Raw genomic sequence first — 15775 nt, 5'->3', positions numbered from 1 at the left:
TTCTGCTGTCATTAAGGAATAATGTCCTAAAGGGGGTTTGTATTTTTAGCAGCTGTGATTTATGTCCTGTGGGCTCTGTCTTTAAACCATGCCTCAAAGAGGGATAGGTTATTTTACAGAGAAACCCATAAAGTAATATATGCTTCAGGTCTGACTTGCTTTAAAGCTCTGCATTAATTCTTGAGAACTGAGGTCAGCCTGCTTGTGCTGAGATCTGCACAATGACATTTCCATGCTGTGGCTCATTTCATGCTGATGTGAGAAGCAGGAAGTAATATTTACCATATGAAGGTACATAGTGCTATTAATAATAACAACTAATAAATATTAATGCAGTGCATTCTCAATTATTCTTTTTATCCTTAAGTTTTAAAATATTGACAGAATTCTCCCAGTTTTACAGAAAAGGCAATAGGGTTGAATTCAATTGTAGGAATCATCCTGATGCAGACAGAAACCCTTGGTCACAACTTGGTGGCAGGCTGCTATATGGCTTTGGACTTCTTGCTTTTTTGCTACGAAGGCATGCTCTTGAGCTGGAAAGACATTTGCTCTGCTCACCTTCAACACAGGTATGGGTGGGAAACCACTGCAAAGAAAACTGCCTGTTGGGCTTCCCCCCACCCCTCTTCTCTAAGTAGAAGTGAAGATCAAACAGAATGAAGAGAAGGTATCTTTTGACTATGCTTAGCAAATGTTGGTTTAGAGAGAGCCTCAGTCCAGTCTCAGGCTGTCAGCGTGCTTTTCAATGGCCTTACACCGGTAGTTATGATTCAACAGATAGAATTTGGTTCATTAAGAATTTAAGACAATCATGCTGCATCTGTGAAGTGTGAGACACATATCGAGAAATATAAGAATGCGGTAATTTTTTTTCACATGCAACTATGGAGAAATGCTTTGATTTTAGAGAATTGCTTTATAAATGAAATTATAAGAGGCATTTAAACGTCAAGCATCCTTGTTCATTCAACAAAATATTTATAAGTACAATGTTAAAGCAGCTATGCATCTCTGGCAGAGACTGGACTTAGTGTTTAACAGGGAAAAGGACTAAAACAGTGAGAAAAGGTTGTTTTCAATGAATTACTTTGAATTTCTCTTACATGACCTTTTAAAGGTTTGCGAATTGCTACAGCAATTTGCTAGGTATTAAAGGGAACAAATGAACAGGGCCGTCTTTTTGCAAGACAAAGAAACAAATGTTTTAAGATTTTCAGATTGCTTCAACAATAGCTTGATGAAGATGGACATTATAACAAATGAAATATTTAACTAGAGTGACCCTTACTGAAGTGATGTCAAGGGTAATAAGTAATACAATAGTCACATTGTATGCAATCACTCCTTTGTAAACTACTGAGGCACAATTATTTTAAGTAAATTGAAATGTCTAATAGGGACAATGCTGTTTTTCTTTAGATAAAATAATATATCAAATTCTTATATAATCTTTTAAATGTTGCAGACTTTTAACATCAAAACTCTTTGTTTAATTCTTTCTAGCTAATATCTTAGTTCAGAAATTTTCTTATGGGACAAGTATTTACCAGTTTGAGCTCAAATGACAAAGAGTAGTTATCCAGTTAAGTTGATTTTCCTATTGAAAAGATTAAAGAGGTTTCATTTTTCGAATGGCACTCTTGAGACTTGACTGAAGTGTTTGTCATTTGGAGTAGTTGCAAAATTGTTATAAGAAATGTAATTCAAGAAAGAGCTTCTAAATTACCCAAACATTGGGGAAACAGTTTTGGGTCCTGAGTCATTGCTGTTCATGCAGACTGCAAATATTGTGCCCCTTTTTTGGAGTGGCACTATGGTCTTCTGCATGGCTCGTGGTTCTACTTCCATCTCCAGGGATGTGTCAGGACAAAGGTCAGGAAGATGCCACGTGAGTCTTCAGTGCAATCAGAGCTTGCTGTGAGAGTCACTGAGATGATGCTAGTGTTATTCCCTCCCCCCCTGCCCCCCCATTTCTTTTCTTCATGGGCTGCACTGTCTATCTGTAGGCTCATTGGGACAGGGATTTGCAGGAGCTAAGCATAAACACCTCTTCTGTCAGAAAGTCGGGGCTTTCCTTTATATGTCTAGGCTCCCAACACTTTTGTCTTTGGTGGAACCACAGGTGAGGGGCTAGATTATTGTGTTTCTGCCTTTGGAAGGTTTTTCTCCTTTTTATCAAACATGCACAGAAATGTTGGAGGAAGCGCCACGTGGTATCAGGGCTACTGGTTCTCCTAGCTCATTGCCAGGGGCATAACACAGAACTGGTGCAGATGCATCAAGGAAGATGCCCAATTACTACTCCATTTTCCCCTTTGGTGGTCAGCGTGGAGTCCTCTTGTACACTCAGTCTAATTTTTAAAATATTGTTCGTTTATTCTAAAGCTTTGCTTGTTGATACTTTGATGCCTTTTTGAATCAAATTATTCAGAAGTGTTTAGCACATATTCAGGAGGGAAACTTGTAGCCATTGTTTTCATACCAGAGGAAGTGGCTAACAGCCACTCCTGTCACCAGCCCTGCAAGTCAGGCACCGATTGATGGTTTGGGATTGGTCCAGTGCCCAGTCCAAATGACTTTAAAATTAACTGAGTGCTCTTCCCATAAATTTCCTGAATTATATCCACAGTGAGTTGGAAAACAGCATTACCTCACAGATGAACTTACCATGAACCAACTCAGCATACTGCCCTGCTCCCTTTGGCAGCAGGAATCAGAACTTTGACCTTTGACTATAAAAGAAAGAAACATCACTGCTTGAGTTTGGAAAAAAAAAAATCTTAGCAACAGCCTCTACAGCATTAGATAGCCTCTTTTGTCAGAGGCCCCATCACCAGTAAAGAGGGGTAGTAACAGTGCATGGAGCAAGCTCTGTTACCACAGTAGAGTACCTTGATGATATTCTGGGGACTCCGTCTGAAGGAAGGACAGTAGCTGTAGCAGAAGAGATTTCCCTTTAAGAATCATGGGGGACGTGTGGACCAGCAGCTATCCCTGAACCTTTGCCCTTGTCTTGTTCATACTTAACAGGACCTTTGTGATTCCTGTTTTCAAGTTGGCAGGAAACATGCACTGAAAACACCGTGCATCAGTTGGAAAATCTCTCCCCTGATGAGTGCTGAGTTGTTAGCTTCTGAGCTTCCAGTATCAGAAGTGAAGTTGCTGCCGAATGACCAAACTCAGTGTGTCCTCTTCTGCTGCGTATAGCCACTGCCCTTGAAAGCTCATGCAGAAAAAGCCAATGGTTTTTAGCTGACACTGATTATGAAGACCAGTGCCTGACCTTGATGAGCGTGACATACTCAGATCCTCTGGTATCTTGATGTGACCCTGAGTTAGCAGGGCTCTGCCTGCCTGAGCCTTGTGATGTCCTAAGTAGTCAGTTTAATCCAAACACCTGAAGCTTGTTCCTTCTCCCAGGTAAAGAATACCATTTTTCCTGTGATATATTCTTTTGAAAACACATTTATGAGCCTGAGTTGAATAACTAAAAACCATTAATATTATCATCAGACAGAGAATTGAGCTACTAAGATCAAAATTGTCAGATAGTAGCGTTATTTGATTGAAGGGCACTATATGCTGCAAGGTTCTGAGTTTTCCCAAAGAAGCTGAAAACATGTCAGATGTCAGCCTGGATCTTTACTTGTCCAGCTGGAAGTCCTAGGCCTATGTTACCAAAGCTTTTGCAAGCTTTTCTTACAAGCATGTTAAACCCTAGTGCTGTCATATTTTATATGGCAACAATTATGTCTTTGCCTCTGATGTTCTGGATAATATTTAGCTTTGTTATTATTACTTGCTACTGTTCTTCTGGGAGCACTAGTTTGCATTTAATTATGGATCACTTGCAAATAACCTTTATGGCTCTGATTCAAGCAAACATTTCTAGCAGGTGTGTAATTTTAAAGCAAGCAAATGAGCCCATTTAAGTCACTGTAGCTCAGATCCTCAGTGACATTTAGTGCCTAGCACTCACAGATTTCTTGAACCTAAGGTCTGAAAAATGCCTGCATGCAGGTTGGAACTGTGCATGCTATTCCTTCGAAAATGTGCGTCCATGATCTAATTAGTAGGTGTGACACTGAGGCCCAAAATTGCCAAGCATGTTATATCTTAAGTCAACTCCTTAAATGAGACTGGAGCTGCACCTGCCTACCTGGTAACATAATATAGGACTCTAGGACTTTGAGATTTTTTGTTAGGAACAACTACACTTTTTGTCATTACATTCGGATCTCCTATCCTGCATACTTTACTTCTCTTGGCTTGATAAAAGTTATGGTAAGAAGCACGTTGTGGAGCAGAATATAACAGGAACATTCAGAATATTGTATAATTTAATTGGCTGGTTGGAAATGCATAATAAAATACAGGGTGTTTGAGTTATTCGTTAGCTGCCTATGTAATTACTTCTGTTTAATATTTAATTGTGTTGATCTTTCTGTCTTGTCTTTGTTCCACACAGAAAATAGATCCCTCTTTTTGTCTATTCACAGTCATTGGGCTACCGGGTAGAGGGCTTTGTAGCTAATCTTTCTGATTGTTCAAATGTCACCATAAAATATTTAGCATCTTGATAACTCTAAAGCTATCACAACAGATTGGATGGTAACAATTAAAATTATGCTAACATCACTAAAACAGATATAACAGAGTGATGCTTGTTAAGCACTTAATGATCCCTTTCTCCAAGGAATTCCATTTCAATTTCTTTATGCTGCCTGATTGCCTCACTGCATCCTGCAGGTTTTGTGCACTACCGCTCCGTGTAATACATATTCAAACCTTTCTCTGCAGCTCTCATCATGCCAATCAAGGATGCAAATGGCGGTCTGTATGACTGTGTGATCAGAATCTCTTGCTTGTTTGCAAGCCTGTAAATAATGGAGTGAATAAGAATCTGATGTGTAACAGTATAAAAGTAATCAGACCTAGTATCTGGCTTCTAGTAAACATCAGTATGGCCCTGATCCAACTGCTACTGTAATCAATGTGAGGCTTTTATTGACTTTAATGGGAGTAGAATTAGCTTTGTCTGTGGTTTGAAAATTCAGCTGCAGATATTGGGGCTGATCCTTAGCTGGTGTAACCTGGCTTTGTACTCCTGGCAGTCAGACAGCCATTCTGACTTATTCTGCTGGGGATGTGGCAAGCAGTACCATATCCTGAACTCCTGCTCTAGTCCTGCATGCTCTTTGGCAGTGCTTTCTATTTAGGGGGCAGCTCTGGGTTTTGCTTCATTCAGCTATTCACTTAGGAGCTTCAATTGCTCTGTGAACAGTGTTTAAAATGTATAATTATCATTGGAAAAATGTTTCACTTGAAAGGGATTCTAATAATCATTATTTTGAACTTTAGTAGTTCGACATTTTCATAGTTTATAAAAGAACAATATCTTTTATTTTGGCTTCAAGGAAAAAATGAACTTAATTAACAAGAATAAAAATAAACTAAGTTTATAGAAAATGCAGTTCTTACAAATTTTCAGACCTTTGCCTGAAAATGTTGATATAAAATATTATAAAGGTTTGATGACGTGTCCCTGCTTTGGGGTTTTCTCAGGATGAATGTGTAGAGAAGACAGTAACTGTATGTGGATGGAAGGCTTTTTGAGTATAATTTTGGGGATTTTTTGTATTTTGAACCACTCTTAAAGCTGGGATATACTTCCTGTTTCTTTAGTACTACAACGAATATAAAGACCCTGTAAATTTCTTTGAGCTGAGACTTATTCTGGATGCTCTGCTTTGAAAGGATATAGAAAGTATATCCTTTAGGAAGTCTTCTGGCCAGCTGAGCTCTCCAAGGGCAGACTTTGAAAGCATGCTAGATTGATGTTCCTGAGCCAGCTCCAAGAATGTGTGGCAGTGTGTGGCAGCAACTGTACCTGCCCTGAAAATCAGGGAGGCAAATGTGTACCTATGTCTTGGCAGCAACTGTACCTGCCCTGAAAATCAGGGAGGCAAATGTGTACCTATGTCTAGGTTGTATGTTTGTTTACAGGCTTACTCCACAGCAGTGGAAATCAGCATAGTGTTTTTTAAGTAAAATGGTCGTGCAGATTTATGCTAGCTGAAAATCTGGGTCTCCAGATCGTTATGTACACACAGACATGACTTTTTTTTTTTTTTAATTAACCTGATATTTCCAACAAAGACAGTGGAAGTAGGTTGGACACGGTTATTTCAGTGGGAAATCCCCCCTGCATATAGGGAAGTACTTGGCTGAGTTGGGAAGCAGGATACAATGACCTTGTCATCTCAGCACACTGGGTAGTGGCAGTGCCTTGGCTTGGCTCTCAGCACATGGGTCCTTTGCCCAGTCTAGGGTAGGATTCAGCTGGATAAGAGCCTGGACAGGTGAACTTCTGGTGCATAGAGACATCTGTCATGGCATGCTCTGGATCCCATACACCTCCTGTGCATCCTGTTATTTTTTTTACCCGCTCCCAGCTGATCTGTTTGCCTCTATTTGGGACAGAGCAATTGAGGTTAGAGTGCACTTATGGGCCATACTGTGCCCATGGCAGACCTGGTACAGACTTGTTTAGATGTGATGCTTCAGATCTTTAAGATTCATGTGAGAAATCCTCCTTCAATCTGGCCATTGAATGTTGCTATAAATAAGTTGTCCGTTGCTCCAGTTTTCAATGTGAAAGCTTGTTTGTATGGCACTACTGTTTGTTTCTGCTTTCCAGACATAAGCTGGGAAATGAGAGGCTCTTCCGGGCTTTACAGGAGACTTCTATATATCTTTTATTCTGTAAGATCCTGTCTTTGGAGATAAATTCCACAAGGTTAATGATAATAATCCCCTCATAAAGATGGTGTCTGCAACTCTCATTTAGTTGTTTCCTAGGTTCTGTCGTATTTTATTTATAGTAAATTAAAGCAAGAAGGTAAAGTCTGTTTGTTTGTTTTAGTTTTGTTTTGTTTTTCTACTTTCCTATGTTTTGTATTCATAGGCTTGAAAACCTGCCCTCCATCCCCTTTCTATGTTTGTTCAATATCTAACCATGCAGCAACAAACATGGATGTGCACTGACTCATCTTTCTGCAATGGCAGGCTCATCTCGAGCATTTGACTGCAAAATATTTCGCTTTTTTTTTTTTTTTGATTACTTTGGAATTGCCCCTTTTCTCTTATTTCTAAAGATTTTAGTTCGTGTTGATATTTGATGAAACTAAGAAATATTGCCAAACTCAGTCAAAACACAGAGGAGTGAAGAAGCCTAGAGAACAGTCATCAAAGAGAAAGAGTACAGCCAGACAGACCTGCAGAGGAAGTAAGGTGATAGAGGTACATTACTTTATTTCAACTAAACATCTGTGTATTCTCGCCCTCACATGCTCTGTTACTGTGCAAGGGATTAGAAGGATTTCTTCAGTGATGCTCTTCACCTTTGTTCTTTAGGATTTGGACTTATAAATTCTTTGAAAGCAATTTTAACTTTTCACATAGAAATTTCATACAGCCTTCTCAATATTAGGGAAAAAGTGAAGAGAATTTGCTTTGCAATGTTAACTTTAAACTCCTAAATTCTGTAAAGCATCTAGAACCATCTATCGTTAACACATATGGAGCTTCCACCTGCTTATTTCCTCATATTCCACATTAGATTTTTACCAGCCAGATACTCTGTTAGCTCCTTTCTGTTTCCTGGGGAAGAGCTGATTCTCTTTCCCATCAGCTCCCAGTGTCTGTAGGTCTTTAATCTCCTCATGGGTCTCTGCTTAGTTCCTCTCTATGACCTGGTCATTTTGCTATTATTCTGTCACTGTTAAAGTTCAGGCCACAAAGACTTTGCTCTTGTTGTCTTCATGTGCAATTAGTACAGATTGTGTGGTAGATGTAAATCCTACTGCTTCTAAGGGCATTTGGAGCCTGGCCATTGAGTTCAGTGGGGTTAGCGTTTGGGCACATTAGAGACTTTCAGTGCAGCATAGCTTGCAAGTAATTTAGAATATTAGATGGAATCATATTGATGATTATTATTAACAAACATGTCATGATTAAGCCCTCAGGAGCCTTTAAGAAGCTGTTTTTACTCAACTATTCCTGGTGTGTTGAGATTAAACTTCCTGTCAAGCTGGACATGTGTACGCTTCCAGGCGTGAGCTGACCTCTCCAGTAGCTGTAATTAGAAAAAAACTTCAAATTTATACTAGTAGTTTTTACATGGTAAGCACATACGCACAATCCACGTAAAGAAGAAAAAATAGTCTTCTCAAATACAACTACATCTCCAGCTGTCTTCACAATACTCTGCAGTGTCTGTAAGAGCCTTAAAATAACTGCAAGCTTATAAATTTACTTTTTTTTTTTTTTTCAGTTATTAAATGTGCTTTACTCATTCCAGCCTGTTGCTGTGGAGATAGGTACAATATAAGAACCTTGGCAGTATGACAGGCAATTAAAATACCAAGATGTTTAGCCATGTATGAGTATTTTCACACAGTGAAACCTCTAAGCTTAGCCCGCTTCTGACATTGTTAGTTATTGAATCAATTGCATGAGATGAGGTTGACAGGTGTAATTATATATTTCTATGGTGATTATGTATGGCCTGTCATAGAGACCAAAATGCTTGTAACTTTGCACTCACTTAATAGTCATTTATTGAATGAAATATTGAAGTTGGCATGCCGTTTACAAGGGAAGGAAACGTAAAACAAAACAGAAGTCCATTTTGAAATATAATTGATTCATTAAAACATTGACCATTTCTTGCTTTCAGTATACTGAAATATTTCTTTTCCTGTTTCCTATAGATCTACCGGTTATTTAAGCATACGCTTGCACCTGACTTTAACAAAATAATAGAACTCATGCAGTAATTTAATGGGAACCTGGGTTGGGTCTGTAGCTGCCATATACAGGGAGAAGCTATGGAACTCTACAGAACCAGCTGAAAATGGGTATATTTTTAAAAATCTGGTTTACTTGTTAAAAGGATCTTTTAAATCTTCTAAAATAAACTTATCCATATACATATTTCTGTACAGTCTCAGTTTTCTTTGTAATAATATTTCTTCAATGTGCCTAAAATTATACAAGTATTATTAGAATACATTGAGGTGAGACATGAGCTGTTGCTGATACTCCTTATTCACTATCTAGATATAAATTTCTGTATGTTGTGACAATCTATAGTAATAATATTACTATGTTATTTCCTGTATAGTTCTTTATTCTGGCCCTTTGTGCCACCCTGATGATATGAATGAAAAGTCTCTACTCCTCAAAGCAAGAGAAGACAGAAAGAGAAAAGAAAGTAAACATTGATTTCAACTTATTGAGAGATCCTCTAATCTGGCTGAATTCAAGTAAGCAATCTGACTCATTTTCCTTAGTCATCTCTCTGCAGTACAGCTGTTACTTTATTCATAGCAGTTTTTGTATTTGAAATACGTGATTTATTTATTTATTTTTTTAAGTATAGAGGAACGTTTTCCAGTCACTGCCTTAACAAGAAGAGCCCATGGTCTTCTGTGAAAAAAGGTGAATCCAGATTTTGGATTAGTAACATCTTCTGTATGGTTTTAAAGAGCAGACTGTCAGCATTTTTGACAATAGAAGTAGGTATGAGAAGAGCTTCATTTTCAAGATGAGAATCTCATTTTCCTCATTATTGCTGGTGACTTCTGGTGTGGATTTAGTTGAATGATGAATATTCAGAATATTCAAGCTCCATAAAGTGGATGCAAATCTAGAATTGGAAAGTTTCATCACAGAGTTTAGAAGAATTTGTTTCCACAATTTCATTTGCGCAGGGCACACTGGTAATAAGTTTTCCAGTAGGAAGTATTTGGGTTAATATCTGGCTTTCTAATCCTGTGCTTGGAAGGACAGCTTTTGTTGCTAATCCAGAAAACTTCCCAAGTATTCAGTAAAATGCATGGTATCACTCCCCAAAATATTCTAAATAATGTGATGTCTGATGAATTGCATCCTTCTTTATAGCTAAGCTTGAGACTGGGGGCTTCTTTCACTCTTGCAACTGAAACTGTATTCGAGTAGCATACCAAACGTGCAGAGTATTTGATATTTGAAGGGACTTCTGGAGGTGATCTAGTCCAACCCTCCTGCTTAAAGGAGGGTAAATTGGAGCAGGTTGCTCAGGGCCATGTCCAATGAAGTTTTTAATACCAACAAGGATGGAGACTCTGCAACTTCTCTAGGTAACCTCTTCCAGCGTTCAATCACATTTAGGTAAAAGGCTTTTTTTGTTGTTGTTGTTTGTTTGTTTAAATGGTATTTCTGTATTTCAGTTTGTGTCCATTGCCTCTTTTCCTTTTACTACACACCACTGGAAAGAGTCTGTCTCTGTTGTGTTTGTTCCCTGTTTCTGTTTATACACATGGATAGAATGCCTCTTGAGCCTTCTCTTCTCCAGGCTGAACAACTCCAGCTCTGTCTCTCATATATCAGATGCTTCAATCTCTTAGGCATCTTCTGGGGAGTCTGGAACAAGGCCCATCACTCCAGATGTGTCCTCACCAATGCTGAGCCAGAGGGGAAGGATGTCAAAACAGCAAGGTGGGCTAATGCAGCCCAGGGAGCTGCCTGCATCTTTGCCACTCATGTGCAACCTGGTGGCAACCAGGACTTTATGGTTGGACTTGATGATCTCAAAGGTTTTTTCCAACCTAAATGACTCTATGATTGCATTGTTCCTAATTTCTTTTCAGTGCTAGAACTGCTGCATCTGCAGAGCATTGACTGGTGGTTTCAGAGAAGGGGCAAGACTTGGTTTTGGTGTAGGAAAACCTTCACTGTGATGAATCCCATCCCTAGATGTATCTTATCTAAGAGAGCTGGATGTTGTGGGCGACTGACCATTGTTCAACATACCCTAAGGGTAGTGTGTGACCTATGTAGTCATTGGTTCAAAGCCTTTTCATAGGAAAAGATGCTGGGCCTTGTTATTGTTAATTTTTGAGTGATAGTTCTTTACTGTTCATGTAATTAAAGTTAAGTAACACTTCTGTTGAAAGTATGTAGCGAAAAAATACCTACTTTATACATCATTGAGAGATCTATTAATCAGTTAAGGTATTGCAGGTCTGTACAAGACTCGTGTTGAGGAGCCTTTGCTTAGGGTATTAATGAAGTTGGGATGGTCGTAGCAATGGGATTTTATGAACACTTTGAAACTGGAAACCGACTGCGCTGGTTGTGCTAAATCAGAGTGCAGCTACAGTGCCTTAATTTCTAGCCCATGAGCACTTGCAAATCTTAGAATCTTTTTTGTCTCCCCCAGTTTCACAAGGCAGCACTCATCACAAACGAGCCCCTCTTACCCATACACCAGAGGATGGCCATGCTGCTCTTTTCCTTTCAGATCTTGTCCTCTTGATAGAAGTTCTTCTAAACAATGGGAGGAAATGGGATTACTGGGAGGAGTTGGCGTGTTTTGCAATTTGCAAGTTGTCTGTGTGTTTCTTCTCATTGCCTTACCCTCCTGGCCACCCTGGTAGCTCAATTTCTGTTGTTCTGTTGTTGTTCTGTTGTTCTGTTCTGTTGTTGTTGTTGCTTTTTTTTTTTTTTTTTTCCAAGGGCTTATTGCCCCTGAAGCTGTTGTTTCAACTTCCACTGTTGTCTCAACACTGCAGTGCCCAGGAGTTCCAGAATCTTTGTCTCGAGTTAACCAGTGTTACAAATGGATGAGCAAATAACTATTTTGGATCAGTATAAAGACAACCACATGGCTGACTTCTTGAACAGCAGTTGCAGGAAGCTTACAATACCTGGAAACAATTGCAATGAGCTTTCCTTTGCATGGAGACTCCCCCCATACACACACCTTTGCCCTACTCTGCCTCATCTAAACTCTCTGAAATTTGAATCTTGTGATTTCTATTTTCAAATTACATTCTGAGAATTTAACATATAATTGGCTACACTTATCCATGATTAAATTCAATGAACTTAAAATAGGACTGAATATAGTCTGATATGTCATGCTTCTCATGAATTTCCCTAACAAAAGTACTCTGCAAATCTGGGAAAAGAGATTCCATCATGATTAGTCTAGCTTTGTCTTTTACTCACAGGACTTGCTTACAGGAACCACTACAGTCATACCTATCTGACACAGAGCTACTATATGAGTTCATGCATTGTTTCAAAAGATCTGTGCTCTGTACACAGGAATTGCAAACATGAAGCAGTTTTCTTTAAAAATCAAGAACTGCATTGATTTTTGCATCTTAGTGATAAGCATAACGTTATCAGTTAAAGAAAGGGGTGGAATTCAGTAAACATTCACTAAAGGCATTGTGTTGAGAAGTGGTAATGCAACAGATGCTGTTTGGAATTACAAGTGTGTGCAAGCCCTTGACAGGGTGGAATTGCTCATCTTTTGGACAGAGATGAGTGCGGCTCAACTGGAAGCTAAGGGGCTGATAAATACCAATGCCGTAAGGCAGATATGAAAATATATAATAGAGAGGAACTAAAGTGGTCAGGTGGAGAAGGAAGGGTGCATTTGACAGAGTTTTCTGAATCTAGCCATTGTTCTTCCTGCTTGTTTCACTTATTCCAGCAATTTGCTTCCTTGTTATTACGGCAAACCACTTCCCGTGAGCAGCATAGGTCTCTCTTCCCAGAGGGACTGCACACCTCGTTTCCAAAGAGGGGGCAATGCGTTTCCCTCCTATGCAGCTTGAAGAACCCTGTGGATAGACCTAAAACCAATCAAGCTCTAAGTGAAGGACAGGAAATAGAGCAAAAACTTTCACAGGCCAGTCAGGACTGCACATCCAATTATTGTCATCGCAAAAGGTCAGCTCAGAAGCAGCCGTGAAATGTAACTGGGGTAGGATACAAGCAAAAGGGAGAATTTGCTTTTCCCATTTACACTTATTCTTTTTTTTTGGTATAATATTTATTTCTAATTTAAACAATTCCTTGTGTTTTGTTCCAGTCTTGACCACATGGCTCCTGTAGCTCCCGTAATTCTCATTGCTGATGTTCTAACGTGATGTAGCCATAAACTGAATCTTTTTTTTTCAATGTACCTTTTAAAATCGGTTTAAAGGATAAAGTTTTGAATGCTGTTGCTTATTTCCACCCTCAACTTGACAATAGAAAGCAAGTTTGCTTATTTAATATTTGCTTTGATTTGGTAATTATTCATTGCTCTTAATTATTTTTTACCATTTCCACATGAGTGATCAGGAAATGAACTGCTGTCTCACACTTTCAGCAAGTTAAAAAGAGCCTAACTATGGTATTTCCTTATTGACTTTTTACTTGCCCCTGTGCAGAATGTTTTAAGATGTTGCTTCTCTTGAGTCGCCCACCTCACAGCTTGAGTAATGCCACAGCTTTTAAAAATGTTTCCCTTCTGACTTGCTGAGGTGATGAAGACAAGTAAAGTCATTCAGCATAAAAGGTATACATGAACAAAACATGAATTGAAGGTGCAGGTCAAGTTACAATCTAAGCAAGAAAAATATTAGAACCAGTTTTGGGGACTGAGGAGACCAGTCCTGTGATACAGATTTGCAATGAGAAATAATGCCATTCTGGGATCCTGTATGAATTTTTTTGCTGAGCAAATCCTCTTTAGAAAATAAAAATAAATGACTTTCTCTGCCCATTTTTTGCTGATGTTTTTCTTTCATCTTTTCACTCCTTTTCAATTCAGTAATGATTGTAAATCACTCCTTGCCACAGAAAATGTTGTTTTCAACAAGCAGTGATTTAATTCTTGTAATCTTATTTATTAGGTTTATTCAATAAGTGCCCAACCTATGCTCTAAATGTCATTTGAAAATATGCTAATAAACAGACCTTGATTGCTTTTTGATTGAATTGCAGATAAGCCACTGATGACATAAATATCATCAAGTTAATCAACCCAATGGAGGTGCTTCCAGTGCAGCCACAAAGCTTCAGAGTTGTGTTTTTTTTCTTTCCTTTTTTTTTTTTTTTCCGAGATGAAGGAGGAGACCAAGATTAGCAGATGGTGGCCTTCTCTGCACTCCAGCAAACCTAGGATTTCCAGGCTTTAACACGGTGGTTGGTTTCACTGCAGTTATTTGGCTGATATTATGAGTGTGTTGTGAAGGAGGTCTGTTTGTGCAAATAGAAAGGTTTGCCAGTGCTGGACCAGAAATTGCTAGGTCTGGTTTAATTTGTGATGCTGAGTGAAGAAAAAATGGGTATTCGGATAATTTCACTTGGTGTGCATTCTACATGTTTTTAGGCCTGAATCCTGGTTTCTTCTGAAGTCTGTAGGCATTTTGTCTTTAAGGATCAGGATTTGGGCACTGCAAAGCTGAATTAGCCTTCTTGTAACCAGTGATGACTAATTTTACAGCAACTCTACTTGCACCTTATTTTTGGTGTGTTTGAAGAGATTACTAAAGAACTGAATGCAACTATGATACTCCTGGCAGGGCTAGGAAAATGTCTGAGGTAGGAACATTCTGCAAGACCTTTTGCATAGCCAGCTGTAGAGCAACACAGCAAGAGGGAGGATGCAGGAATTCCTGTGCATTATACCAGATGTTTTAAAAGGCTCCTGGGCCTTCTGCAAGGCTCAGGGCAGTATTTTCTATCTGGATGACACAATAGCTACGGACTTCTTCAGAAAGTGACATCTTCTGACCTGCGCTGGAGGTCAAAGCGAATGTAACACAGGCAGACCACATTCCACAAAGGTGATAATTGCCAGTTTTCTCTGCATGGGGTACGCTAATAGGAAAACAACTGCAGTGTTGTGTGGCTTTCGAAATCTTACAGCTCTTGAAAGATTACATCAGCTCTAAGGGAGGAGAAATAAAGTACCTTGCAAGTGTTGCTGCAGGCAGATTGTCTCCTAATAGCCAAACCCAGATGATTTCTCACATTTATTGTATTCTTTAAATCACTTTATTAATGGATGATGTTGCTTATAAAAAATCTGTTTCTAATCAGCTTGGCTTAGTCTAATCAAGAGCTCTAAATAATTTTAAATCAAAGGCAGTCCTTATTTAACTGGTAAACAGCAGAGGGATGAACTCTTGACATCACCCTGTTACATCCTAAGCTTAAGTGAAAAGGCAGCTTACAAACTGGTGGGCTTGGGTCTGAGATGTGAGCAGGCTGGTGCTGTAGCCATGTTCCACTGATAATACCCATTAATCCATCTTTTGAACTGAGACTTTTCTGGTGATGCATCAAACCCTGTGAAATCCTGTAGGTGACATAGTGTCATCCTTGCAATTTGTGCTCTTCAGCAAAGATGACCCTCAGGTAAGCCCAAACTTTTTTAGTTTTAAGGTGGAAGTTTTAGTTGCCTCTTTGACTTGCTGAAAGCTGGAAGTACTGCCTGCCTTCTTCTGAATTAAGGGCTGGTGACTTCAGCTTCAGATAGTTTGGATGTGACAGCAAAAGGCTTATATGTTCTTACAGCTGCCTCGTCTTGCCATTGAGCTGGGGTGTAATTGGACTAGTTTTTCAGCGGTTCAGATGTCAGCTGGGTGTGGGCTGAAGTTCACTGCTATGATTTAGTTCAAAGGTTCTCAGAGCTGGGCTTCTCGGCCTTGTTTAGGTATTGAAGTCAGTGCAGTGATTTTTTAGTGTGCTGTTCCTGCTGCATTCGCAGTTGATTCAAGCACCAGGGAGAACTGTTGGGAGATGCATGGTCTCTGGAGCATCGATTCTGTGTACCCTATGTGGCAAATCTGGAAGGATTTGTTCTAGTGGTTGGGAATAGTATTTCTCAGGGTCAGTGTGATATTTAATCCTGGTCTCAGCTTTTTCTTAGTTGAAAATT

At 39.2% G+C, this 15775-nt stretch overlaps 1 protein-coding gene across 1 annotated transcript in view; it reads left to right on the top strand.

The window, feature by feature from the left end:
- ZIC3 (Zic family member 3) overlaps positions 1 to 15775 on the top strand; it is a 223401-nt gene that overhangs the window by 88388 nt on the left and 119238 nt on the right. The window contains exon 18 of the mRNA XM_080553641.1: positions 434 to 572. The gene's annotated coding sequence lies outside the window, so the exon portion shown is untranslated. The remainder of the gene's footprint in view (positions 1 to 433; positions 573 to 15775) is intronic.

This window comes from Anser brachyrhynchus (genome assembly GCF_964034855.1).
Source record: "Anser brachyrhynchus genome assembly, chromosome: 13".
NCBI lineage: Eukaryota > Metazoa > Chordata > Aves > Anseriformes > Anatidae > Anser > Anser brachyrhynchus.
Note: the sequence above shows the minus strand (reverse complement) of the source record. Positions and strands in the feature narration are given on the sequence as shown.